The following is a 24,623-nucleotide window of genomic DNA, read 5'->3' as shown; positions in this document are numbered from 1 at the left end:
CAATCGAAATAACATATTGTTATATTATCATACTGGCCAATCGCGTATCGCTCATCGCCATAATGAGATAACTCTTATCTCCTAGCACCTACTGTGCTCATGAACAAACAATTGCACCCATGCACGTGACCAGGCCACGCCCCAGCATCCTCCTATAAGACGCCGGACATGGTCACACTCCCCCTTCCTCTTTTTTTTCCCCAACATGGACGCTGCAGTGCACTCCATGAACTAGTTGTTATGAAATGCAGAGAGAAATTACACAATGTTGGGTTTTCGCCGGAGATTCACCAGCCGCTGGAATCTTCTCGGCACATCCTAACAGCGCATCGGGCCTGTCCTGGGGTTTCCTCGTCTCGTGACAGCAGATCGAGGGACGTCACGCGGCGGCTAGCTGTCGGGCTAGGTCACGCACAGGTAGGGCCTGCGCTGCCAGGCATTAATGCTAGCATTTGTGATACTGCTTGTTGTCCCGTGAGACAGCCGAGTTGTGTATTGGCGCGAGGGGCAGGATATTTGGGAAAACATGGTCGTCAGGACTCTGTTTTGGGTGTTTTCCCAGCTATACTAGTGCGCGCGGCTAATGCTAATGCTACAATGCTGGGTCTCCGTTCTTGTTCCCTGCCGAGGGCTGTCTTTTCTAAAAGGTCTTCCCTCCTCACCATTCATGCTGACGGTCAATCGGTGTCTACTGTTGGGAGTTTTGACAGGGGTTTGTTTACCATTTCATGGGTGGATGGGCTGAGGCCTAGGGCTGGTGTGCTTTTTGTGAATCTATGAATTGTGTGCGGGACTGGTGTTTTTCTCTGGTCTGCATCCCCTTAACATTTGTGTGTATGGGCTAGCCCATTCTGCGGTGTGTTAGTGGAGTTTTCGTTCATTTATTCATTTACCCCTTCATGGGTGCACACCACAGTGGAGGTTGCTGCATTCCTACTAGTGAGGCAGTGATTCACTAGTAGTAGTCTTTTGTTGCAGCCACCACTGGTGCTCCGTGCTTGTGAAGCAGGTGGCATCAGTCCTTTATGGGGTAGATTTCTATCAAAAATAAACAAACGCAAAAGTAGAATCCACAATCGTAAAAACGATCCACACACTCTAAGGACACGCTTGATCAACTTGGAGTTACGTACGAAATTTTTTGACAAATATTTCGCTGTTTTCCCCGTGGGGATTCGTGTGTGACGCTTCTTCTTCTTAGAGGTCTATCAAAAATAAACAAACGCAGAAGTAGAATCCACAATCGTAAAAACGATCCACACACACACCTCTCAATCTGTGTTTCATAAAACGTTTGATCTGCTTAGATTTACATACAGAATTCTAAAAACATGGAATGCAAACTCGGTGCAGGACCCCAGAATATTATGGATGTCGGTAAAGGGAATGATCAAGGATTTCACTGATAGCTTTTCCTCCAAAATGCGCAAGAATCGATGCTCAAAACTGGCTGAACTGGAAACACTTCACTTAACGTTATTTAATTCTTTACAATACAACAACTCGATTCGACTGGAAAATCAAGTTAATGTACTAAAAAAAGAGATTAATGCCATATACAGACAACAATCGGAAATACAAATACGCAGCACAAGACAACAACAGTACTTCAAGGTTCTAAACCAAGTCATCTATTAGCTATGCGATTAAGAGTTAATGCAAAATTTGCAGATATAACTACCATTAGAGCACAACAAGTACTTGTTACAGACCCAGAAGAAATAAACGCGACATTCAAAGAATTCTACTCCAACTTGTATAAATCAGAAACGACCTTCGATCAAAACAAAATGGACACATATCTTAATCAAATTAATCTCCCTAAACTTTCAGAGGATGACGCTAAACAGTTAGAAACTCCGATCACACTAGAGGAACTCAAGAAGGCCATATCCGGAATGCAAAGTGGTAAGGCTCCTGGAAGAGACGGTATCCCACCAGAAATGTACCTCTCTTGTTGGGACATAATTGGACCCTTATTATTAAATATGATTTTATACAAAGTCAAGGAGGGGAACTTCCATAAGAATGACAATATTGCACTCATAACAGTCCTCCTTAAAAAAGACAAAGACCCCACCGAGTGCGGTAGTTATAGACCCTTAAGCCTCCTCGGAACCGATATCAAATTGTACTCTAAGGTATTAGCCATCAGATTACAAAAGCATATGACGTCTTTAGTTCATCCGGACCAAACTGGCTTCATAAGAGGCCGCTTGATCACTGATAACATACGATGAATACTGCACGTACTAGATGCTGACAAGGACGACACCATACCTAAGGCGATGCTGTCCCTGGATGCAATGAAAGCTTTTGACAGGCTGGAATGGTCGTATCTATGGGCAGTATTAGAAAGGATGGGGTTAGGTAAAGGTTTCATTGATATGATTAAAGTAGTATACAAAGACCCATCGGCCATGATTACAACAGGTATAATCACCTCCGGAATCTTTCCGGTATCACGCTCAGCTAGACAGGGTTGCCCTCTTAGTCCCGGACTATTCGATCTATCATTAGAGCCTTTAGCACAATATATAAGACAATCCCAATCCATAGAACCAATCGTAATCAAGGGCACACAACATAAAATTTGTTTATATGCGGATGACGTAATACTGTTCATGCAAAACCCCAACACCACATTGCCTCATCTGCTTGAGTTGATTGAGGACTTTGGAGATTTATCGGGATGTAAGATAAATTGGCCGAAGTCGGTTTTCCTTCCACTTAACGCCCCTGCAAAAAAATATATAACCCTCCCAGTAGAGATACCTATGGTAAAACACTTTAGATGCTTGGGAGTGGAAATATTCCCCACCATAAGACAAACGGTGAAGCACAATTACATAAAAATCCAAAACAAAATCAAAGACGGCCTTGATAGGTGGTCAAAACTTAAAAACCCAGTACAGGCACGGATACAGGGCCGCCTGGGAGAAATGCGAGGCCCTGTGCGAGATTTAACGCGAGCCCCCCCCCCCCCCCCCCCCCAAAAGGTAAAAAAAAAAAAAAAAAAAAAAATTATATATATATATATATATATATATATATATATTTTTTCATACAGTCAACATATTCTTAAATAATAGCGCTGCCCGAGGCGGGGCATGATACAGTCAACATATAGCAAAAGAGAGAGCGAGAGAGAGCTCCCGTTCTACAGTCAATATACAGTGTACAGAGAGAGAGAGAGAGAGAGAGAGAGAGAGAGAGAGAGACACACATTGGAAAGAAATTGAAATGCTATTTGGCCCTAAACAGAGAGTACACAGTGGCAGAATACCTGAACACTGTGACTGAAGATCCTTGACTATACAGACTCAGCGAGCACAGCCTAGCCATCGAGAAAGGCCGCCATAGGCAGACTGTGTGTGTTAGAAAGAGAGAGAGAGAGAGAGAACCCGGAAACACTATCCTAAAATCTGTAGAGCAGCAAAGCCGCAGAAACCGGAAAACTGCAGTCTGCAGAGCCGCAGAGGCAGGAACAAGTCAGACACATTCTACAAACGTGTCTAATGTGAAATATATAAGCATATAAGCAAAACTAGATTTTAGGTCTGTGATGAAAAAGGGCCTCGCGGGAAGGGGGGCCTCGCAAAAAAAAAAAAAAAAAAAAAAATTATTTTTTATTTTGCGAGGCCCCCCTTCCCGCGAGGGCCTGTGCGACCGCACTGCTCGCACACCCCCTGAGGCGGCCCTGCACGGATATCAATAGTTAAGATGGACGTAGTACCTAGAATCAACTTCTTCAGCTCAATGCTACCGTTACCCCCTCCCGAGGGTTACTGGAAAAAATTACACTCCTCCACATACACATTTATTTGGAATAACAAACCACCACGTATAAAAAGATCCACCCCACAGAGAAACAAAGCAGATGGTGGTATGGCATTTGGATTCTGGAGAAAATTAGAAGAAAATATAGTAGCCCCACATAGACTGAAGGACATAGCATACACTAAATTATCAATTAAGCAATGCAAACTGAAATTTGGCCCCATAATTACTCATGCGATCCGGATATGGCGTGAAACACAAAAAAAACATTCTAATCCACATAAATGGCATAATCATACTCCCTTATTCAATAACAATGCACTCTTGATTGGAAAACGACCTATAAGATTCCCTATATGGGAAAAGCAAGGCATACACTCATTAGGTGATGTTTTTAACAAACAGGGTTTCTGTAGCTATGAAGAAATACGCAAAAAAATTTATCTCACCGAGTCCACAATTTTCTTTTACACACAGTTATTGTTAAGTTTGAAGTCTCACAGTGTTCCATTAAAGATACCAATTGAACACCACAGATACCACAAATTATTCTATGAAAGAGAGACATCGAGAGGTTTTGTTTCAGATTTTTATCATCAATTACTAACGTCCTCATATGAAACCCTCCACCTAGACTCCGTCTGGAGGAGGGATATACCAGACCTGGAAAGCGATTTTGATTGGCAAGAAGCCTGGGCAAATGTTCGATTTACATCAAGGAACCCGGACCATCAACAAATAAATCTTAACTATATTCACAGGACATACTTGACTCCTATAAGACTGAAAAAATGGGTCTTAAACAAGACTCCAAATGCTCCTTATGTACAAATGGGGACGAGGGGACATTTATGCACATGTACTGGGACTGCCCACCAGTTAAAATATTCTGGAAAGAGGTGACCCAGCAATTATCAAATCTCTTAACTCTGAATATACCTGTACACCCCTCTGTACTACTGCTGAATGATGTTTTTGAGTATGCAGTAAATCCACAGCTAAAGAGATTGGTTTTATCGGGTATCACAGTGGCTAAAAAGCTGATAGCATCACGATGGTTCCAACTGGAAAAAATTTGCCGAAAGGTCTGGATTATTACATATCTCGATGTGATTTATCAAGAAATATCTACAGCTAGAATTTTGGGTCTCAATGAATCCAAAATGACAATGTGGTTAGAAGTGGTGGAGAAAATAAAAGCTAGCATATAATGGTAGTGTCTGGTTAGGAGCGAGGGATAATGGATGGATTATCCAATGGGGGGTCCGGGAGGGGGGGGTACGAGCTAGAGCATATGTGTGTAGGGTATTAGATAGCAGGTATTGGGGGTATATCCTGTATAAGACATTTAACTATATGGTGATTTCATTGGATGTGCACTGTTAACAATGCGTGTATATCTTATCGTGTGTTGTCATGTTTGTTTATATGTTTGTTTAAAAAATAATAAAAAAATAAAACACAAGAATTCTAAGGACACGCTTGATCTACTTGGAGTTACGGACAGAATTTTGAGACAAATATTCCACTGTTTTCCCCATGGGGATTTGTGTGTGAAGCTTCTTCTTCTTCGGCGCTACCGAACACGGCCCGAGTTGTGTTCGGCTCATGAGCGCTACCAGTGGCCAAAATCGCACATTATCTGTAATGGATCTGAATGGATAATCCATGCTGTAATGGAGCACGGTGCCAGGAACCAGCAAGCTGGATGGGTAAGTACAGTAAATATATGATGGGCAAAGTAACTGAAATTATTTCTAAGTATTTAACAGGGTATATGAATACCTACATTGGTAGCTTCAGCTACCTAATTGTGTAGCTAGCTGGTCACATGTTATGATGAATTGAAAATGGGGGACCCTGATGTAAACAAGACGAAAGTCTTTCTCTGGTCTGCATCCCCTGAACAATTGTATGTATTGAGCTGTACTGTACCCATTCTGCAATCTGTTAATAAAGTTTTCAATCAATCAATCAATCAATCAATCAATCAATCAATAGCATGCAGGTGTAGCCCACGATAGCTGTATGCAATACGTTAAAGCTAATTACATTAGCATATTTGAATGAATGAATGAATGAATGAATGAAAACTTTATTTAACAGATTGCAGAATGGGTACAATACAGTACGGCTCAATACACACAATTGTTAAGGGGATGCAGACCAGAGAAAGACGTTTGTCTTGTTTACATCAGGGTCCCCCATTTGACATGTAGGCTACTGTACAGTGTCATGTACAGTAACTGACTTATGTTTAATCAACACAAATAGAACAAATAAACTATGGGATTAGAAAACGACAAGGCTAAATGGATTCAGATTAATAATTTATACACGTTTAGGGAAATATTTGGGGTGGATGACTTTATTTATATGTATGAGAACTATAGACTCACATCACCATACCGACTATCTTGTTTCTTTGCACTAGAGACTCATATCACTGGACTCTCACCACTGGACTATCTTGTGTTTGTACTTTTTATATTACTATATTGTATTTGTATTGTGAAGCTATGCATCCCCGGATCCCCCACCCTGTATGCCCCCCCCATGCTGCTTTGACACCCAAATGTCCCCCAAGGGAATCAATAAAGGATTATTTTATCTTAATCAGATTGTAAATTATTGTTGGAGAGCCATATTAATATTAGCTTACCCTCATTCAAGAAGAAGGGATTATATATAGGTATAGGTAAATACAAAAGGAGATTTTCTTTTATATATAGTGTAAAATATAGCAAAGTTGAATTGTCCCCTCACAGGTTTTTCCTTTCTCCGTAGGAATTGTTAAAACAGCACATCATGGCGAGGTTGCAAGACCGCCTTTCACACGTGCTCCAGCACCCACCACTGGATATCGACTATCTTGAGTTTGTGTGCAGTCAGGAAATGGTTTTTATTGATGCCATATCACAGCACATTCAAATGTCTGAGGGGTTTATGGAATGTTTGACAGAGCTGCACAACATGATTCAGAGACACAGACAAAACCAACTGCCACCTCCAGAGATACACCTGGAAAGAGGACCTGGACCTGGACGCCCGAGGGTAGTAGTCGACGTGGATCGCTTGGTTAATCTCCTTGAGATAGGGCTGCCTGTGGCTTGCATCGCCAATTTGTTGGGGATGTCATATGCCACCCTCTACAGAAGGATGCAAGACAACAACATATCAGTCAGGGCATTGTACTGCGCAATTGCTTGTGTGAGAACCTGTAAGGTCCCTAAAGGAAAGCCACGTTTCATTCATGAGAGACGATTCAAACATTTCGATGAGCAAGCGTTTCTACATGATGTTTTTTAATAGTGATTTACACATTGTTTCACTTATGACCGATGTTGAGTTAGCATGGAATTATTTTAAATCCACCTTCTTGGCCATATGTGACAAGCATGCTCCTTTTAGGACATCTAGGATAAGCGGTAAAGACAACCCCTGGTTTAATGATTCTATGTCCTCTCTCATTCGACAGAGAGACACTGCCTGGGCTAAAGCAAAGAAATCGAATATTCCATTAGATTGGAATCTGTATAGGACACTAAGAAACAAATGCACTAAGCTGATTAAAAACTCTAAATGTGCCTACTATCTTAATGCAATTCATGACAATTTGAATAACCCTGCAAAGTTTTGGAAACTTGTTAAATCCTCCTCAGGTTCTATCCAAACAGCCTTCCTGATCTCTTAAGGGTAAATCAGAGTGAAATCAAGTGTCTCCCAGGCAGTTCTGAGGTCTGGGACCTCCCCTGCGTCCCGCCTGTCGGTGGGTTAGCAGGGATGTGTGGGTGTGTGCCACGGGGTGATGTGCGCTTTTAGGGGTTTCTGGTTCCCTTTTTTTCGCACTTAGATGGAGTTGACTGCCTCCCCCCCTTCGCTAGGACGGGCGGGTGGACGGGACTCCACTCCCCCCTGGTAGTAGGGCTTGCAACCCCTCAGGGGGTACACTTGTCGAGACGCGATTGGCCAGTATGATAATATGACAAAAGGTTATCCTATAACCAGTGATGTACCTGAACGCGTTCAATGAACGATCGTTCATGAACGCGTTCGTATTTTGGGCGAACTTGAACTGAACGTACTGTATATCCGCTAAATGAACGAAATTGAGAACGCGTTCATTCTCAGCCCTGTGTAACAGAGTTCAAAAGTGCGTTCATTCTCAGCACTCTATTATAACGGCGTTCAAAGATGTGCCATATTTCATAATGCATTTCAGCCGAAAACTCAGTTAAAACACTGTAAACAGGCTTAAAAATTATGCGTAAAACCACCCGATCTGGCAACGCGCCTGTCACCCCCTGCTACGTCATCAGACTCCTCCTCACAACAAGCAGTGGAACAGCAGATTCTGCGCGCAGAAGCCGAGAGCTGCAGCAGCACTCGCTCAGTCAGAGTCAGACTCTACCTGGCTATAGACGTCGGCGTATGCATTTAAAAGAGTTTACAATTCAAACTATTTGATAAACTTCTACTTTCAGCCCGGAAATGCATTCTGATAAACTGGATTAACCCTTTAATCACCGTTGACGCTGAAACACGTCATTCCCCGCCATGCTCATTCTGCCGTTGACGCTGGACAGCGTCTTTGATATCAATATTTCAAAAATCTGTGATCGAAATCATATTTCTCCCCCGGAGACATGAGATGTACTGGTGAGCCCCTATCAACTCTCTAACGGTTCAAGAGCGCCATCTGGTGGCCGATCGGCCTGAGTCAGACTCTACCTGGCTATAGACGTCGTCGTATGCATTTAAAAGAGTTTACAATTCAAACTATTTGATAAACTTCTACTTTCAGCCCGGAAATGCATTCTGATAAACTGGATTAACCCTTTAATCAGCGTTGACGCTGAAACACGTCATTCCCCGCCATGCTCATTCTGCCGTTGACGCTGGACAGCGTCTTTGATATCAATATTTCAAAAATCTGTGATCGAAATCATATTTCTCCCCCGGAGACATGAGATGTACTGGTGAGCCCCTATCAACTCTCTAGCGGTTCAAGAGCGCCATCTGGTGGCCGATCGGCCTGATCGCCCAGGGAAGAAACAGGAAGTGGAAGCTGGTGCTCATTTCAATTTGGTCCGATCACTCGCTATAGGTCCCGGGACTCGATCTCGACACAATGGATAGCGATCCGTTGCCAATAACTCGATAAACAACATGATTTGGACGTATATACTATTATACAACCTGGAAATGGATCGGGTATTTCTACATCCCATAATAGAAAAAATTCTGTTCCACGCTCATCTCCCAACGGCGAGAGGAAGCTACGGTGAGTTTCAGCGTTATTTTTTAATGTCTTCTATACTAACTGCTCTAATGATCATATCACCCACACTAGATGAATGATATAACGTTGCCCACGGAATTATAAACGACCCCCCGCCCATCCGGTCAACATCAGATCATACGTAGTAACTTCTAGAAGTACGTGCAGTTGAAATTTTTTATCTTGTGCCGATTGCTATCAAACTGTATTTCATCATCAATATAATGCATTTAGGGCTATAAATCAAGTTCTGGAGAAAGCTGCAGAAAACGATAAAAACATACTTATACTTTAGACCGTATTTTAGTATGAATATGTGAATGAAAAAGTATAACGTTGCTACACCCTGAACAATAGATATAGGACTTTGAATGGGCCATGGTAATGTCAATTTAGCAATACAATTTAAAAAGTTATAGCCCTGCAAAGAAGGGGAACTTCTCCATGTTAAATAGGGCTGGCGAGGGATGGTAAATTATGAATTTAACCCCGGCGATCAAAGTGTTAAGGATAAGCCTCCATTTTTACAAATGTGGTCAAGAGAGATCTGTGTGTGTGCTACCCCATGGAAGACACTGTGCATAGAGGCAACAACGCTTCCTTTCAGGAGGTGTGGGCCCCACTATTAGACTATTTTCCTGCTGAAATGTATCGGATCCTTCTAAAGGCCCAGTGCCCCATTGTATGGACAGACCTAGGATAGGAAACAATAAATATATGTATGTCTACATGTGAATGGGCTTGAGGCAAGTGCAATACTGTACAGTGCCTGTCTTGGTCTGCTTTCCTTTTTGCTTGTTTTTCTTTTTGTTTTGTTTTTGCTTGCTTATGGTGTGGATGATGGCATAGAGATGAACTGGAGGACCCCCCCCCCCCTTGTCCCAATGTGTGTTTTTGTAATGTAAGTAACTGTACGTGAAAAATCTAAAAAAAAAAAAAAAAAAGAACTAAAAAGAACTAAATTTGTTCATTTTTGAAACCATGAACTTTAGTTCAACATTTTGAATTATGAACTATGAACTGAACTAGTTCATTTAAAAAAATTTGAACTGTGAACTTTATCTTTATCTTTATTACGGATCCCCATTAGTCATCACCGCAGCAACAACTAGTCTTCCTGGGGTCCACACACAACAAAAACAGTACATACATACATAACATTATAGTAGCATACATTTAAAAATATATTCCAATATTCCTACATATAAAAATATAAAAATATTTCCAAATAGCATTACAGTACACAAACTGATCACAGAAAATACAATAAAAGGGATTAAACTCTCAGACAGTCATATCTTTACAGTGTAAACTACAGTATCTGTGTTTTTCTTTAATTTATTTTTCTCTCAATGCTCCTTTCAAATTATTTTTAAAACTTATCTTACTGGTTATCTGAGTAAGATGTACTGGCAGTTTATTCCAATATGACATGGCTCTATATAACACTGTTTTCTTTGCTGCATTGGTTTTTGGTAGTAGCAGTGTGAACGTTTCCCTACAGGCATGCCTAGTATTATACTTATGTCGATCATGTGTACATCTTAGCTGTGAATACAAACAGATAGGTTCTCTTGAGATATATATATTCCTCATGAACAAGATCAGGCTGCAATCCAGTCTGTCTTCCACCTTCAACCACAACAGCTTGGTATGCATCCTGTAACTGAGGGGTACAATTCCCTGACTGTATTGAATAAGTATGGTATCATTAAACCACTACTGAGTTATGTACATTACTACTGGCCATACAGTACACATGTATATGTGATGAACACCCACACAATAACACGGCTTAACAAAGAAAGTCCTGTTTGGAATATTTATTAGAAGAGCATCAATATTATCTTACAGTATTGAGAATTAGAGTTGCGCTTGTAAGGCGAAGAATGTGCATGAATAGGTCAAGAGCGTAAGTCCATGAGCATATTACGATGGGGATAATTAATACCACCTGTAGCATAAGAATTATATAAGGTACACTCGTAGGTCAGCTGGAGATACTAAGGGGGTTCCCTCCGGTTGTAAGCCAGCAGGGGAGAGGAATGTTCGAATGCAAAAGTCTGGATCAACGAGGAATCAATAAGCTCCAGCTACGGGAGGCGGTACATATACTCCCCTCGATTGGCAGACAAAAGCAGCAGCTATAATCCAAGTATGCGGGACAGCATGGATGAAAGCCAGCCAGCCTCTTCCTAGAGACAGGCTCGAGTGATGCTCCTCGCGGGTAAATCCCACACAGCAGTGGGGTAGACGGTTCTCTGCTCCAGCAGCCACAGTACCAAAGCAATAATCCAGCCGGAAAAGGCTCTGCATTCACCGGTGTAGATTCTCCTGTGCACGGTACTTCACATTAACTAGGTCGAACTTGACGTTATTTCACTAAGCTCTGACACTTTTACTATCCTATTCGCACGCGGTTCTAAGTGCTCTATTTAGACGCAAAGTTGCTCACTTCACTTGGTCGTTGACTCGTGATGAAGGCTTTACTAGTAAGGAACGAACGATACGTTGAACGAACGTTTTAGGATAAGACAAGACTACTGCTGTATCCACCTGCGACGTATTTATACGTAAGGTGAATAATCTAGTGCCAACCTCAGTTCTGTCTCGTATTACTGCGCAAACCTGGGCATGTTGAGACAAGCCTTGGCGGTGACTTTGAACTAGACATTGGGGGTATGGCCGTGGCGCCTAGGGGGTCGCTGTTCAATAGGTGAACGAATATTATGGTCTGGCCTGTACCTAGGTAAAGGGATATTCCGTGTATATGTACAAAGAGTATACAAGGGATATCAAACGATATACAATTATTATACATGGGATCTCAAGCAATAAATATATATATTCGGTTTAATCTGACCCTTTGTAACACATCCCCTCCACACTGTTTCTCATTGAGCAGTTCAGGGCCAGACGGGCCGCTCTGTTCTGAGTGAGCTGGATCTTATTGAGCTCTTGTCTTGAGGCATTAGACCAGACAGCTGGACAGTAGTCAAGGTGAGAAAGAACTAATGACTGTATCACTTGCTTCAATATCAGATCGGCTAGAAAATACCTACACCTTCTGATAATTGAAATACCTCTGCTCATTTTGGCAACCACATTGTTGGTGTGAGTTGACCATGAGAGTGTTCCATCAAGTGTGACACCCAACAGCTTTGCCTCTCTAACTTTCTCAATAGCTGTTCCGTCTAAAGATATACTTAGCTTCACGTCTTTTCTTATAGTATGCTTGGATACCAATATTAGGCTCTTGGTTTTTGAGATGTTTAACTTCAGCCTGTTTTCAGACACCCAAGTGGACACTAAGTTCAAATCTCTCTGAAGGACTTCATTAAGCTCTTCTGTCTTGTCTGATGATGCATACATTGTAGTATCATCGGCGTACATAACCATACATGTATTTTCTAATACCCATGGCAAATCATTTGTAAAAATGGCGTAGAAGAGGGGCCTCAGGCAGCTTCCCTGTGGAATTCCACACTGTAGGGATTTAAAGTTGGACAGGGTACCATTAAACACAACACATTGCTGTCTGTTACATAGATAGCTTTTTATCCAGTTAACAGCTGCAGTTCTGAATCCATATGCAGTTAGTTTTATGAGCAGCAACTCATGATCTATGAGGTCAAAAGCTGCACTGAAATCCAGTAGTACAGTACCCACCATTCGCTTCCTGTCAATTTGTTGTAGCCAGTCATCTGTTAATTGTGTTAAAGCTGTACATGTAGAAGAACCCTCCTTATATGCATGTTTGAATTGAGAATTGATACTGTTTTCTGAGAGGTAATGCTGAATCTGTTTAAAAACAACACCTTCCATGATTTTGCTTAAAACTGGCAAGATACTAATAGGTCGACTATTTGCTCCATTAAAAGGCTGTTTAGCATTTTTTGGAAGTGGAGTGACCTTAGCTATCTTCCACATTTGAGGAAAAACACCCTCACTTAGACATAGATAAAAAATATGACACAGTGGCTTTGCTACAATTCTGGCTGCCAGCTGGAGCAGTTTACCATCTAAGTTATCATCACCACAAGGTTTGTCACACTGTATGGACAAGAGAAGCTTTTCCATTTGCTCTAGATTTATATCCATAAAATCAAATTCACATTTTTTTGTATGCATAATATGCTGTTTAATTATTGATTCAGACAGCTTACCATCCACTGGCAGCATTTGATTCCTTATCATCTCCACATTATCAATAAAATAATCATTAAAATGATTGGCTATATCTCGAGGTTTGGTAATAAATCCACCAGCTGCTTCTATAAACGAGGGCATCATATTTGTTTTATTCTTTCCCATGACCTCATTTAAGGTTCTCCATAACTTTTTGCTGTCACCTTTAATTTCTTCAAACTTGGATTTATACTGAACTAGTTCATGTAGAAAGTGAACTTTCCCAACACTGCCTACCTAGTTATATGAATACTGGCTGAGCGTCTCGCTCTTAGCGCCCTGAGGTCCCTTGGTTGGGTTTTCAATGTTGGAAACTTTTTTTCCGAGGAAGGGCGAGTGTGACCATGTCCGGCATCTTATAGGAGGACGCTGGGGCGTGGCCTGGTCACGTGCATGGGTGCAATTGTTTGTTCATGAGCACAGTAGGTGCTAGGAGATAAGAGTTATCTCATTATGGCGAAGAGCGAGACGCTCAGCCAGTATTCATATAACTAGGTTATAGGATAACCTTTCGTTTTCATCTCTCTATATTAACGTGATTCCATCAACACAACATAAATGTTCAAAACACGACCTCATTATTGCGCAATCTTGCAGTGATTGGAAGCTTATCTCTGCTCTGTTTACGTTGGGTGGACAAGCAGTGAGTTTTAATATTTTGATTATTCGGGTAGCTATAATCCGCCTAAGGTCAGGAGGCGGTCATTGCTGCATACAGAGTGTAGCCATGTGTGCTTTCGAGCTGTTTCTACTGTATCTAGGTTTGAGCAGCTGACAGGTAGCCATTCAATATCGAGCTCTTGTGGAGTGGAGTTCCATAAGAACGGCAGCCACATCAGACGACAGGTGTTGAAACATGCCAGTTATTAGGCTACCTTCTAACGCCGGAGTGAGCATGGCATAAAAATAGCACACACATCCACACGCACACACTCACTTTAAACAAACAACTCACTGCAGAACCCACTCTACCCACTTAAGAATACCTAAACACACTTTATATTTTGTGGCAATTCCAGGTGTAGGGGTGGCAGAATAAACAACACACAGACAGGTTGCAGTTCCCAAAATCATACTCTTTATTTTCTAATAAACAATAATGGCTTTATAGCATTAATCTGTCGGCCGGGCGGCGTCTCCGCTCTGTGGCCTGTCACCTTGCGCTGCTACGGGAGAGTGAGAGGGTGCTCCTCTGCTCCATTAAGTTCCCCCTCCTTAACAGGCGCACCGCGCCGTGATTCGATAATCGCTCTTGATGATCTTCTAGAGACAGGTGCGTCCGGAAGCGGACGCCCAAATATGGGCAGCGCCCAGCCATTGGGTCGCTACGTAGCGTCCTTTAATCAACAAGCCCAGTGGTGGCTTGGGGTTGCCACAGTACCCCCCCTCCAGCTCCGACCGTCGGGGAAGAGCGTCCGACGCCCAACAGGCATCCTTCCTGGAGAGGGCGTCTGCGTTGCCATGAGCCACCCCGGACCTGTTGATGACAGAAAAGTTAAATGACTGCAATTCCAGAAACCATCGAGTCACCCTGGCATTGGTCCCCTTTGCTTTGGCCATCCAGACGAGGGGAGCGTGATCCGTCACCAGTGTGAAGCGCCTCCCCAGCAGATAATAACGGAGCGTCTCCAGTGCCCACTTAATTGCCAGACCTTCGCGCTCCACCGCAGAATAGTTGCGCTCGTGTGGTAGTAGCTTCCTGCTCACGTATAAGATTGGATGTTCCTCACCCTCCAGCTGCTGGGAGAGGACCGCCCCCAGTCCCACCTCTGATGCATCTGTTTGTACCGTCATCTCCTTATCGAAGTTCGGGGAGACCAGCACCGGTCCTGAACAGAGTGCCGTCTTGAGGTCCTCGAACGCCGCCTCCGCTTCCGGTGTCCACTTCACCGTGAACGGCCGCCGCGCCTGGGTCAGATCTGTGAGGGGAGCAGCGCGAGCAGCAAAGTTAGGGATAAATCTCCTATAATAGCTCGCTAGCCCATTAAATGTCCTGACCTGCTTCTTAGTTAAAGGGCGAGGCCTCTCCCTTATTGCATCAATTTTCCTCTTCTGCGGTTTTACATTTCCCTGGCCTATCGTGAACCCCAGGTACTCTGCCTCTTCCAGTCCCAGCCTGCATTTCTTTGGGTTGGCGGTGAGACCCGCCTCCCGGAGTGCACCTAACACCGCTCTCACCTTTTGGAGGTGGGAGTCCCAATCTGACGAATGAATGATTATGTCGTCGATATATGCGGCTGCATAGTCCCGATGGGGTCGTAGCACTCTGTCCATCAGCCTCTGGAAGGTAGATGGTGCCCCATGCAGGCCAAACGGGAGAACTTTGTAGTGAAACAGCCCGTTTGGGGTGGAGAAAGCTGTCTTCTCCCTCGAGGCTGGGGACAGAGGGACTTGCCAATAACCTTTTCGTTAAATCTAGTGTTGTGATGAACCTGGCCTGGCCCAGTCTATCAATGAGCTCATCCACTCTAGGCATGGGATATGCGTCAAACTTCGAAATGTCATTAAGCTTCCTGAAATCGTTACAGAACCTGGTTGTTGAGTCGGGTTTCGGCACTAAAACAATAGGACTAGACCACCCGCTATGAGACTCTTCAATCACTCCCATCTCCAGCATGACCCGCACTTCTCTTCTTACGGCCTCTCTTTTTGCCTCTGGGATACAATAGGGCTTCAGCTTTACCTTGTCTCCCGGGCTGGTGATAATATGGTGCTGGGCCAATGTGGTGCGGCCCGGCGTGGCCGAAAACACGTCCGGGTTCTGTTGGACCAGCTCCCGAAGCTCCTGCCGTTGGGTCGGGGACAATTGTTCCCCGATGGGAACATCGGCCGCCTCTGTCACCTGCTGCGCCAAAGGGGGGAGAGGGGGGGGGGGGGGCGAGAGCAACAAATCCCGGGCATGCCATTTCTTTAACAGGTTGACATGGTATAGCTGTCGATGCTTCCTACGATCGGGCTGGTGGACCTTGTAGTTGACGGGACCCACTTCTTCGATTATGTCGTATGGTCCCTGCCATTTTGCTAGGAATTTACACTCCGCTGTCGGAACCAGTACGAGGACCCGGTCCCCCACATTAAACTCCCGTGGCTGTGCGCCCCGGTCATAAATGCGCTTCTGTGCGTCTTGGGCCTGTTGCATATGTTCTCTCACCACTGGCCAGAGCGCCTTCATCCTGTCTCTCATCACCTGCACATGCTCTATGAGAGATCGGTGGGGCGACGGCTGTTCCTCCCAAATCTCCTTTGCGATGTCCCGGAGACCCCACGGCTTATGGGCGTAGAGCAGCTCAAACGGCGAGAAGCCACTGGAAGCCTGTGGGACCTCACGCACAGAGAACATCAGAAAGGGCAACAACTGATCCCAATTCTTCCCATCCTTCTCCATCAGGCCTACCATGAGGAGGTTGAGGTACTGGAACGCTGGTGCCAGGACAACAGCCTGCTCCTGAACATTGGTAAAACCAAGGAGCTGATCGTGGATTATAGGAGAGGACAGCAGGAGACGCACACACCACTGATGATTAACGGGGCTACCGTGGACAGGGTGAGCAGCTTCAAGTACCTGGGGGTCCACATCTCAGAGGACCTGACATGGTCAACACACATAGACACAGTAGTAAAGAAGGCGAAACAGCGTCTCTACCACCTGAGACAGTTAAGGAAGTTCAGAGTATCGGGAAAGATACTCCAGTCCTTCTACTCAGGAGCTGTAGAGAGCATCCTGACCGGAAACATCACTGCCTGGTATGGAAACAGCACGGCACAGGACAAGAAGGCCCTACAGAGAGTGGTGCGCTCAGCCGAGCGTACCACGGGTATTGCACTACCCCCCCTGCAGGTTCTATACAACAAGAGGTGCAAATCCACAGCCTGTTTCAGCTGCTGAGGTCAGGCAGACGCCTGCGAACCCCAGCTACTAGGACAGAGCGGCTTAGGCTCAGCTTCTTCCCCCAGGCCATCAGAGCCATGAACAATGAACATTGAGTGCTCAGAACATTGAACTGTCCACACACAAGCACACATGAACACACACACGACACGCACACTGTGCACGCTCACACACGAGCAGCCACTTAACACTTTAACATGAGCGGGCACACACTCATGTCGCACACACGCACACTTATGGCCAAAGGAAAGGACACTTTAAATTAGAATAACAGGAACAGTGTATTGCACTACCAAAGCTAACTAGCATGTCCCATATGCTCTGTAAATAACTATGTACAGATACCGAGATGTCACTCCATGTTACCTGTTACCTGTTACTGCACAATGTTGTTTTCTTCTTTTGATTCTATTATATGTACCACTGTATTGCACATCGTTGCGGGCAAGACCACCCGCATTTCATTGTATACCTGTATGCTGTGACAATTAAAACTCTTGACTTGACTTGACTTGATCACCTTTCTTAGCATGCTTTTCAGCGTTTTGTTAAAACGTTCGCACAGCCCATCCGTCTGTGGATGGTATATGGAGGTTTGCAGCTGTTCCACTTTCATTAGTTTACACATTTTCTTCATGACCTGCGACATAAAGCACGAGCCCTGATCAGTGAGAATGGAATCGGCAATTCCCACCGACTAAACAAATGAAATAGCTCCCGTGCCACAATTTTGGCCGTCACCATACGTAACGGGATGGCTTCGGGGTAACGTGTTGCATAATCTATGATTACCTGTATATACTGGTGGCCTCGGGATGATTTGACTAGTGGGCCCACCACGTCAAGGGCAATTCTTGAGAACGGGGTCTCAATGATGGGTAATGGGATCAGAGGATTTTTATAGTGTACCTTTGGTGCTGCACGTTGACACTCTGGGCAGCTCCTGCAGTAGTCCTCTACCGCCCTCTTCATGCCCAGCCAATGGAAACGATCCTTTATGCGCTCCATGGTTTTGTCCATGCCCAGGTGCGCTCCGAGGATATGCGAATGCGCTAGCTGGAGTACAGTGGGAATGAAGAATTTCGGCACCAGCAATAGTTCTTTAACCTCATCATTCTTTTTTACGACTTGGTACATCAGTTGTCTTTTTATTGCAAAGTGAGGATATGACAGGTTACTCACCCCCTCCACTGGATTTCCATCCACGGTTTTGACATTCGCACGGGCCTGCGTTAGGTTTGGGTCCTCCAGCTGGGCCGTACCGAACTGACCCGCCAGGTCCCTTCCCACCTCGTCCGCCTGGGGGAACTCCGCAAAGGGGTCCTTGTCGCCGCTATCCGTCTCGGGGCCCACTTGGGGCTCCGGCGCGTCTTCACCCACATCCGATGCAGTCTCAGTCTCACTCCCCGTTACATTCAGGGCACACACCTTCGGCTGACGTAACCCTTTCCTCTTCCTCGGTTTACCTGTGGAGGGTGGGGTGCGTGGGGAGATGACGGCTGAGCACAGCTGACGATACAGGGGGCAGTCTCGTCCAATCAGCAGCGCTACCGGCAGGTTAGGTATCACGCCGGCCGTCATCGAGCAGATCCCCTTGGTGGTTGTCAGGGTGATCTGCGCTGTGGGATACAATTTTGTGTCTCCGTGAACACAGGACATGGACACTTGCAGAGCCTCTGCGTTGCAGTGTGCCAAATGGGGCTGAACCAGAGTTATGACACTACCCGAGTCCAGGAGCGCTACCGTGTCTTTGTCGTTGACGCGCACGGGTAAAAGTGTCGCTGACGTTTCCTTATGGGCCCAACAGGCTGCGCCATAATTGCATGTTTTGCCGCGGGGGTCTGAAGCTGCCACCGATGGCATGGACACATCCCTGCCTGGACACATCCCTGCCTGGACAGCTCCACGAAAGATGCCCTGGCTCGCCACAGTCATAGCAGCGTCTTTGGTCCTGGTCAAACAGCGGCCTTCTTCGGGGTAGTTCGGGATCACCTGCGTTCCCTACCCGGCCCCTTGGGCTGGGCTCGTCGGGACCCCTCCTCGTTCTTAGTCGCTCTGGCTTTTCCCCTCGCCCCCCTTTGAGTAACTCCCGCGTTACTTGGTGGGCCTCCACTATGTTCACTAGCTGCTCCACGGAGCGGGGGTCAGCCTGACTCGCCTGTTTCTTCGTGTCATAAGGGAGGGCTCTAACAAAGCGGTCCATAACAATACGTTCCAAGACAGTGGGCCCTGCGGGGTCGGTTATTAGCCAGGCTCAGCTTATGCGGACTAAGTCGTGCATCTGGGAGCGCGGGGAGGCCTGTGGGTCATACACCCAGTCATGAAAACGCTGCGCACGGGACTGCAGACTATGGCCGTAGCGGCTCAAAATCTCTTGTTTTAGCCGGGTGTAGTTCTCGGCTTGCTCCGGTGGCAGGTCCTGGTAGGCCTTTTGTGCATTACCCGACAGGAAGGGGGCCAGCAGTCCCCCCCAGTTGTCCTCTGGCCAGCCCTCCCGGCTGGCGGTGCGCTCAAACGCTAGGAGATAGGCTTCTATATCCTCCTGCTCCGTCAGCTTGGGGATGAAGCGCCCGGGGTTAGGCCGCGTCCCTGTGAGCCCTTCCTCCCGCCTGTCAGAGGCCATCCGCTGGAGCTCCGCTTGGATCATCCCTGTCTGTTTCCTCTGTTCTTGTAGGGCCTCCTCATGCCGGGCCTGTTGTTCCAGGTTCGCCTGTACGAGCTGCTGCACCAGCGCGTCCATGCTTCTTTTAGTTATTATATATATATATATTTCTTTTTTATATTTAAATTTTTTCTATTTTTAGTCTATCGTCGTTTATTCTGCACCCCTTATTGCCAGTAGACTATGCCCGCATTCTCCACCACTGTGGCAATTCCAGGTGTAGGGGTGGCAGAATAAACAACACACAGACTGGTTGCAGTTCCTCAAAATCATACTCTTTATTTTCTAATAAACAATAATGGCTTTATAGCATTAATCTGTCGGCCGGGCGGCGTCTCCACTCTGTGGCCTGTCGCCTTGCGCTGCTACGGGAGAGTGAGAGGGTGCTCATTAAGTTCCCCCTCCTCAACAGGCGCACCGCGCCGTGATTCGATAATCGCTCTTGATGATCTTCTAGCGACAGGTGCGTCCGGAAGCGGACGCCCAAATATGGGCAGCGCCCAGCCATTGGGTCGCTACGTAGCGTCCTTCAATCACCAAGCCCAGTGGTGGCTTGGGGTTGCCACAATTTATTGGTAAAGAATTTGCACTACAACCCATACCTCATTGTAAATTGTACCTAAACTGTGCCCCATCCCATTTCTGCTTTGTACTGTACAGTATATTGTATTGTAACTCAGTTACTTCTACTCTGCATTGTACATTGTATATATGTATATACTGAACACTTTTGTCTACGTAGTTGACTAAGTATTTTATACTTGCTATACTTATTTTATACTTATCTATTTTTGTCTAGCACAATCTCTGGAGCGAAACAGAAAGAAGCATTTTGTATAAAATTATTCTGTGCTTCTGTATGACAACTAATAAATAAACTTGAAACTTGAAACTTAATTAATTTAACATTGGGAGCCACTTGGCTTGCTAACTAGCTGACTGCCAGTTGACAAGATAAATTGGTCTCTGTTGGCATGTAAATAGAAGTGTTACCAGATAATGTTAGCCTACATTTGTTGTTAATCCAATCAGTAAACGTATGTTTTGTTACATGATGATTTATGTAACAATTTATTTGTTTGCAAGAAATGAGATCCCATGCACTGGGATATTTCTAATATATCAGGAAGGAGAAATAAGTGAAAATGCATTTATTGCGGCACCGCTACATCATTAAAATGCCAACATGTTTCGACCTGCTGGTCTTCATCAGGGCATAACAAAGGTGCTACCCGTAGCATTCCTGATATACTTATTTTTTTACAGTTGCATTTTCCCAAAGTTCCAAGAGCACCCAATGACTATTTTTTGGTTATGCCTAACTGCTTAAAATAATCCCCATGGATAAAAAAAGTGTTTATGTTAAATTAACAATAAACATTTACATTTACATACAATAAACACAACCGTTTCTCTGACTATAACAATAGACTATGAAGATAGATTCATAGCAGTATTTTGAGTGTCTTCTTGTGTGAGGAAGTGAAATTAATTCTGGGAAATGTGAACAAAGTTTAGCATTATAGTAAGATGCTATTATTTCCAGTGTACTGATAATTCACTCACCATTGCAGTGCGGTAGCAGCGGCATCAGGAGCAACACACATACTATAAATCCATCCATGCTTCTGTCTTCTGTCATATAACTTATATGAATATTGTTAGATTGTTTTGATTCACTCCCTTCCCAGAAGCAGTCGCATTTTTATCTCCTCTCCCACCTCCAGAGAACCACCTCAAGGCCTCTCTCTTATCCGCTTGGAGACGTCCGTACCAGCCCTTACAGCTCCTTTCCCCAGAGCCTGGATCTGTACTCGCTAGAGACGCTCGGACGTTTTTGACCTTTTTTTTCTTCTTTTCTTTTTACAACAGAATCCTCAACTCGACTAGACTTTTGACCGTAATATGGATCTAATAAGCTGGGCTTTTACAGCGATTGATCGCATATTCTCGACAAGGAGGCAGAATGCGGATGACCCATTATGCCCTCTTGGGAGCTATCAGGCGGGATACACCATAAATTCATACGGGACCTGGCTCGCGATATGCTTTTTCCCGCTGGAGATAAACGACGTTGAGGACGTATATCTTCTAATTGTCATGCTGCTCGGCTTGGGCTCCGTCAGCTGTTGGATCTGGTACTGTCTTAATCTAATTCGGAAGAAGTTGATTCCCCTGGCCAGGGATATGGCCGGGATCAAGGACAACCAAATGGAACTGTTTAAAAAGATCGCTGACCTCAGTACCCTGCGCGGTGATGAACAACTGAGCTCCAAGACCATGTTGGAACGGTGCAAAATCTACCATGTAGATGAACAATCGTGCTTGAAGACTATTCTTGAGAGACTTGCTTCTAACCATACAGAGGAACTGTCGCGGTCTCAGGCCATCCTGGACATCACGTCGGAAATTAGGGACGTGAAAATTAAGATGCCATCGTACCGTGCTAATAGGGGATACGATGATGGTGGCGATGATTAGACTAAATTGACCAAATTCTGACATATGCAGCATAATCTGTGTAACTGAGGGGTACAATTCCCTGACTGTATTGATAAGTATGGTATCATTAAACCACTACCGTCTTTATGTACATTCCTACTGGCCATACAGTACACAGGTATCTAATGATGAACACTTCCCCACAATGAATCGGTTCCACACAAAGCTGTATTTAAGTATTTATTGCAGCAAAAGGTACATAATATACTTTACTTTACTTCACTTTGAATGCGCTTATAAGGCAAAGGAATGTGCGTAGGCAAATCAATAACGAATGTCCATTCTCATATTACGCAGGAGGTAATCATACAACCTGAATCTTAGGGAATTATATCTATGGTACACTAGTAATATAGCGGGAGATACTGGAAGGGTCCCCCCGGTTGTAAGCCAGCAAGGGTAGAGGATCTGTCGGTAGTAGAGTCTGGGTCAACGATGATAAGGAGACTCCGAGTACAGGAGACGGTGCAATAAGATCTTGATCCACAGACGAATACAGCTGTTCTCCGTAGCATGTAGCTCCACATGGAAGAAAGCTAGCCTGCCTCAGGCTTCTGAGGGGCAGACTCGACGTGGCTCCTCACAGGGTAAATCCCACACACTTGTGGGTGTCGGCGATTCTCCGCTCCATTAATTACAGGACCAAAAGCAAATATAATCCAGCCGAAAAGGGCTATGCAGTCGTCGGGTAGATAATCCAGTGTACATGTCCACACGGTCCTCGTCTAGGGCTCCTCGGGTGAAAGCGCCATGATAAGCAGCCCAGCCTGGATAAGCACTCTAGCTGATACGAGGAAAACGTTGGTGATGCTGGTCACTGTAGAACTTTAGCCGCACGATACACTATACACAAATAGACTATTACTGACTTAATAGAATAGGTCGCACTCGACGGTACAACGTTAAACTGTGACAATTCAGTTATTAATTCGCACGCGGTCTCAATGCTCTATTTGGGGCCAAACAGGCCATACTTCACCGTACGTCGTATCGTGGGTGAGGCTTCAACTTTAGTTACTAAGTGCTTCTGTATTCACCTGCGCCATATGTATACGCTTAGATGAATAAACTAGTACCAGCTTTATTCCTGTCTCATATCCTTGTGCAATACCGTTCTTGTCCAGGCATGTCCCCGGCGGTGACTTTGAACCTGACTTTGGAGGCATGGCCTTGGTGCCTGTGGACCGCTGAATGAAATATTATGGTCTGTACTAGGCTAAAGGGATATTCCGTGTATATGTACAAGGAATATACAAGGGATATCAAATGATATACAAATATTATGCAATATATATCAATCAATAAATATATATATTCGGTTTAATCTGATCCTTTGTAACAGCCGCCTCCTAATTAGTCCCACCTAATTAGCTAAGCAGAGACAGATTAACCGCACTGTCCACTACTCAATGTCTGTTGTGAGGGGTAGGGCAGTTCACAAAGTCATGGGGTCATGGTCGTCATCAATAGTATCGGGAAGCCTTGGCAACTCTATTAGCCTCGCCATGGGTCGGGTGTAGATCCGCCCTTGGACGAGCACTTCGGCTGCTCGGACCTTTCCGTCGGCACCGGTGATCACTTTGCTTACGCGGCCAGCCGGCCACATAGCTCGGGGCAGTGACTGGTCGATAATCATGACGACTGTTCCTTCTGTCAAATTGTCTCTCTCTTTCACCCATTTCTGGCGGGTCTGTAGAGACGGTAGATAGTGGAGTAGGAAGCTGTTCCAAAACTTGTCAGCCAATACTTGACTGTACCTCCACATTCTTCGGCCGTTCGCTTCTTCAGGCCTGTACACTGTCTGTGGTAGCGCGGGGTCCAGCCGCACCATCAAGAGGGTGTTGGGGGTGACTGGGTCGACATCTGCTACATCACTTGAGACGTAACCGAGGGGCTTTGAGTTCAATACTCCCTCGATCTCCGTGAGGACTGTCATTAGGACTTCTTCCGCCACGGTCTGGGCCCCAAGCACGGCGTACAGGGCTGTCTTTATTGAACGTACTTCTCGTTCCCAAGTTCCACCGAAGTGAGGTGCATTCGGGGGATTAAACTGGAAATCAATCTGGGATGGAGCGAGGTGGGTCTTAAGTTCTGGGCCCATAGCTTGGAAGCTCTCTCTCAGCTCTCTTTCTCCGCCTTTGAAGTTTGTCCCGTGATCAGACAATAGTATAGACGGTTTGCCTTTCCGCGCTGTGAATCTTCGGAAGGCCATAAGGAATGAGTCTGTGCTCATGGTTGGAAGGAGTTCTATATGCATCACTCGGGTGGTCATGCATTTGAATACAATACCCCACCGCTTCTCGGTCCCTCTTCCTTTCTTT

This window comes from Notolepis coatsorum, assembly GCF_963971535.1.
Source record: "Notolepis coatsorum genome assembly, chromosome: 13".
In the NCBI taxonomy this organism is placed as follows: domain Eukaryota; kingdom Metazoa; phylum Chordata; class Actinopteri; order Aulopiformes; family Paralepididae; genus Notolepis; species Notolepis coatsorum.
Note: the sequence above shows the minus strand (reverse complement) of the source record.